The sequence below is a fragment of the Ranitomeya variabilis genome, chromosome 4 (assembly GCF_051348905.1).
Source record: "Ranitomeya variabilis isolate aRanVar5 chromosome 4, aRanVar5.hap1, whole genome shotgun sequence".
Classification (NCBI taxonomy): Eukaryota; Metazoa; Chordata; class Amphibia; order Anura; family Dendrobatidae; genus Ranitomeya; species Ranitomeya variabilis.
In genome coordinates, this window is record NC_135235.1 from 598,675,722 (window position 1) to 598,681,721 (window position 6,000).

Below are 6,000 nucleotides of genomic sequence, written 5' to 3' on the forward strand. Positions count from 1 at the left end.
TCACTGTAAACTTGTTTACGGTAAACGATATTTATAACCCTGTATGTAACCCCTTTCTCATGTACAGCACCATGGAATTAATGGTGCTATATAAATAAATAATAATAATAATAATAAATAATAATAGTGTGAAGTTTCCACAATCAGTGATGGTTTCGGGAGCCATATTATCTGCTGGTGTAGGTCCACTGTGTTTTATCAAGACCAAAGTCAGCGCAGCCATCTACCAGGAAATTTTAGCGCACTTCATGCTTCCCTCTGCCGACAAGCTTTTTGGAGATGGAAATTTCATTCTTCAGCAAAACTCGGCACCTGTCTACACTGCCTGGTTTAAAAACAACAGTATCAATGTGCTTGATTGGCCAGCAAACTCGCCTGGTATTGTCAAGAGGAACATGAGCGACACCAGACCCAACAATGCAGACGAGCTGAAGGCTGCTATCAAAGCAACCTGGGCTTCCATAACATCTCAGCAAAACCACAGGCTGATCGCCTCCATGCCACGCAGCATTGATGTACAAATTGATGCAAAAGGAACCCCGAACAAGTATTGAGTGCATTTACTGAGCATACATTTCAGTAGGCCAACATTTCAGATTTTAAAATCATTTTTGAAGCTGGTGTTATAAAGTGTTCTAACTTACTGAGATAATGACTTTTAGGTTTTCATTGGCTGTAATACATAATCATCAACATTAACAGAAATAAACACTTGAAATAGATCACTCTGTTTGCAATGACTCTATATAATATATAAGTTTCATTTTTTGTATTCAAGAACTGAAATAAATTAACTTTTTTATGATATTCTAATTTTGTGAGCAGCACCTGTATGTCTGTGGGGGACTGGGAAAAGTTGGAGCTTGACACAGACATATATCATAAGACGTTGCAAATGAATATAACTGATGGGTGGCGTACCTGAAGTGATTTCAGCTGAACTGAGGAAGAAGGAGGGGTATTTCCAGCACGTCCATCCAGTTTAAATAAAATGTCTTTTTATTGGAACATTTTAAAAAACAATTGTAAAATTGAGAGTCTCTCTCAATTTTACGATTGTTTTTTAAAATGTTCCAATTCAAAGACATTTTATTTCTCTCAATTTTACAATTGTTTTTTAAAATGTTCCAATAAAAAGAAATTTTATTTAAACTGGATGGACATGCTGGAAATACCCCTCCTTCTTGCTCATGATAAGCAATATACGTTGACTGACTCCTCCAGCAGAATTGTGGTTGCAGCTCTGGAGTGCAGCACATTTTTCGGCAGTAAAAACCAGAGTGTTGACAGGGAAAAATGTGTAAATATGGATGTTGTTGCATGCGCTTTTTGGTGGGTTTTATTTGAAAAACTCTGCAAAAGTGCTGAAACAATTGACACAAAAACGCACAGAAAAAAAATGTTGCAAAACCACAATGTGTGAACAAGCCCTAAAACAGGTTCTCACGCAGGATCAGTACAAGAGTAGAAATGCATTTATAACAGCGATTCCATAGTTTATTTAGAAAAACATTTACCATATTTTTCAGACCATAAGACGCACCTCAAATTTTCAGAAGGAAAATAGGGAAAATAATGTGTCAAATGGGGGTCCGTCTTACAGTTTAAATTCAGCTTAACGGGGGGGTGATCGCTGTTGGAGCAGGGTCATAGGAGGTGTTTGATGGTCTGGCAATGATCTGACTCATCACAGGTTGGTGAGGCAGTTTCGGCGGTGCGGGGGCTCCGCCGACATTTTCTGAAAGCCTGAAGCCACCGCACTTCCATTGCTGTAATGCGGTGGTGACTAGGAAAATGGCCGCCGGAGTCAGGGCATGCGCAGAATGTGATCTCGGCACCGATATCTCGTCTCCCGAAATCTCGATGACGAAATCTCAATCTGCACATGTGCCATCTCCGGCAGCCATTTTCCCAGTTGCCACCGCATTACAACAATGGAAGTGCGGTGGCTCTGGGCTTTCACAAAAATGTCGGCGGAGCCCCCGCACCACCGAACCTGCCACACCGGCCTGCGATGGGAGTCAGGTCATCGGCCTGCATCTTTGGACCACCGAACACCCCCTCTTCCCAGTCCAGAGCGGCAGAATCGCATGACTCCTGCTAACACCATACTCCTGGTTAGTACATCCGGACTATAAGACACCCCCCCATTTCTCACAAACATTTTTTTGGGGAAAAGTGCTTCTCATAGTCCAAAAAATATGGTACTTACAAACTGTAAAAAAGAATAAGTGAGCAATTAATTGAGATCATCACCACCCAGGTGGGAACAGCTCCCTTATGACTTCAGCTCTATGGGCAGCTTGTTGGCTCAGTACTTAGCACTGTTGCTTTGCAGCACCGGAGTCCTGGGCTCAAATCCCACCAAGGACAACATCTGAGAAGTTTGTATGTGCTCCCTGTGCTTGTGTGGTTTTCCAACTGGTTCTTTGGTTTCCTCCCAAATTCCAAAGACATATTGATAGGGAATTTATATTGTGAGCCCCAATGGGGACAGTGATGATATCTGTAAAGCGCTGTTATTTATTAATGGTGCAATATAAGCTAGTAAAATAAATAAACTCTACAATTGTAGAGTGTCACTTCATGTGACTTGAGCCATGCACCACAAAGTTCCTTAGATCTCTAATGACAAATGAAACAACAATTCACCACAAGCAGTTAAGAAACTTATTAACCTATAATTAGTATAGCTGCACATTATCAGCAAGTGCTATTTGGCATGGACAGTATAACACATCCATGGTGTGGGCTTTACTCATGCTATTAGGAAAATCTTATTCACAATATGAATAACATATTAGCTGGGCTACAGCTTTGATGGGATTGCATGTACATTATAGCTGGGATGACTACAATGTCACCTGCAGCCTTAAAGGTAACCTGTCAGGAGATTCATGCTGTCCGATCCACGGGGAACATAAATCAGACACGACTGCATTATTGCAGTTTGGTATGTTTTACTCCAAAATGCAGTGAAAACATACTTAGAAAAGCCATCCAGAGACTAGACATCTGGGATGACTGCTCGAAGACATCTATCCTCTAGATTAGTGTTTCCCAAACTCCAGTCCTCCTGGATCCCAACAGGTCATGTTTTCAGGATTTCCTTAGTATTGCACAGGTGATGGAAGTATCAGGAGTTCTCTCACTTGTGCAGCATAAAGGAAATCCTGAAAACATGACCTGTTGGGGTCCGGGAGGAGTGGAGTTTGGGAAATACTGCTCTAGACTGAAAGGTCTTTCTCTATGTGTGTATAGCTAGAGACTTATAAGTTTAGTTGAGTGAGGGAAGTGGGAAGACGTCAGAGACCCGTCTTGATCTTGCCATCTGTGATGCATAGTCCCTGCTTGACTTTTCAAGACACATTTTCTCTGAAATGCTGAAGCATTTCAAGAGTAAAACATTGACGACTGCAATAACACTGCCAGCATCTTATTCATGCTGCCAGTGGTTTCGGGCAGCATGAATCTCCTGCTAGTTCCCTTTAGGCACTTTTAAAGGGAATCAGTAACTGGAAGGGGTTTCTTACGAATGGTGGTCTCCTTATATTTCTTTTCTATATATTGCAGTAATGGTAGTAGATGACATTTTGAGTGGTTATCCGTTGGGTTTCTAAGAAAACACTGCACCCTCTACACTAGAGCTAAAGATTCATGTGGACGGAAATGTCATACTTTGTAGCATGTTAACATAGAAGGATAAGATCCCCTGAAGCTTATTACATCTCTATAGTGCTTATCCTTTGATCCTTAGCTAAACACTGTAAGAGATACTAATGTGTCATGTCATAAATGTATCTGGCATTAAAAGTGAACTCTAGATTAACCCCATCTCCTTAGGTTAAAAAAAGCCATATAGAAAACAATTTACATCTTTTACTTGTCTTGTATTAATCTTGAATTGCATTGTGTCTTATTCTTCAGTAAGTGGCGAGAATATGTACAAGAAAGATAAAGTAAATTAATTGTAAAGTTACAAAACTTGAAATGATGAGGTGCACTTTCAGCATGTGATATCCAAGTTTGCTAAAAAGCCACAAACGCTCAGAAACCATAAACAGTTAATAGCTTTAAAATAGCATATTTTTTGTGTCAAAGCATAACAACTTCTGTGTATGAAATATTATTTTTGTCATAAATGATATTATTTATAAGATGTTATTTGTAGATATATGTACACAGAGAGGTGGTCACCTGTAATGAATAAAGTGGTGATATAACGTGTCCGTCCTCCGTGTGAGTCTTTCCCTAGTTTTCTGCAGAGTTCACTACTCGCTCGGGTGAGAAGAGCACTTTGTTGTGCGCAGACTTCCATATGGAGGATTAGGGGGAGAATGAGTCATTAGAAAACACAGATGTTCTGTTACTGGTTATCATGTGGAGAGGAGTTTATATGACAGTTGTAACAATAAGTAGGAAGGTTTGTTTGTCAGATTGAGAAAAGCTTTGTACTAAAAAGACAAGCAGATTCGCCATCCTTGCTGTGATCACTGAATTAATCTCCTGCAACACAGCTCACTACTTGCACTGATCAGACAGATGGAGCGGCGCATAGTGGGATGTATTTCTCAGATCGTTTCTAAGGGGGATTTATAATAGAAAACATGTTCATACAGTGAAGTGAACTGGGAAGTTGTGTTGGCGCTCGGTGTTCTTGGTCTGGCGGCCTGGATCCAGACTGACTGCTCTAATCTAATCTCTCCAGAGCAACTCTATGCAAAAAAACTCCAAAAAAATATTCATACTAGAGAAAATTATTCACACATGCGTAGTTTTGAACCAGTGTGCCACAATCTGAGTAGAGCCTGGAAGATCATAACTAAGGCTGGTTTCAGATTTACGTCTTTGTGCTCAGCGTTTGATCCTCATAGATCCGCATGCGTCATGCATACATATATTTAACATGGTGTATGCATGGACATGCGTTTGCATGCTTTTGTGTATGCATGCGTCGTTTTGCGGTGTGCAGCTGGGCGCGGCAAACGCAACATGGTTCATTTTGGAGGCATTAAAAATCCGTCAAATATGCGCATGCGGATGAGTGCGCTAAAAAACGCATTACTGTCTATGGGAACGCATGCGTACGCATGCGTTTGATGAGCTTGAGTACTTCGGACTGCGCATGTCCAGGAACTGTTTTGAGATACGCCCATTGAGCCACTCCCTCCTGGAAATATCGAACGCATGCGCATAATGCAAAAGCAGGAAAAAAACGCATGCACATGGAGCGTTTTTTTGCCGTCATGCATAAGCTGATGCGGATAAAAAACGCTGCGTAAACATGTGTTTTTGCATGCGTTTGCACATGCAGATGATACGCTGCACACAAAAATGCAAATGTGAACTTAGCCTAAGCAACCACCTGGTTCTTCACTAGAGTCATGATGGTGTGGTTAGACTTGAACTCAGGTAGACACCAGGTCCCACTACAGGAAATACCCTGAAGAAGTAGCAGCTGACCCCCAAAAGGGTGTAGGGAAGCAGGAACTGACTTGGAAATTCAGAACTACCAGGAACTGGATAGCTGCAGGATGGATACTGCACGGCTGGTAAAAAGAAAGGTACCGGAACACAGAAACAGACAGTGTAGACGTCAAGAACACAAGACGGACAGGTGCAGAATTACAGGAGCAGGTTCAGACTAGACGGAGGAGGGAAGCGGTATAGGTGCGGACATGGTGGATCAGAATCCGGTCTTGGTATAAGCAGGACGGAATCAGGAACAGTCTCAGACAGGACGGACATGTGGCACCCCAGGAGTTCAGGTACCACAGTGGTATTGCCTTCCTCTCGGAGAGGGTAATGCCATGCCTGGAGACAGGAGGAATCCCTTTGGCAGGTAGCCTTACATGCAACACATTCAGACTCCAGGCCAGAAGGGGGAGCTCTAAACCCGGTTCAAGGGGAACTTCCCTATGAACATCCTGGTCTGGAGGAGGAGTCAGTTAGTCTGGTGCAGACAAGCGGACAGTTGACAGTTGGTAGCAGACAGTGAAG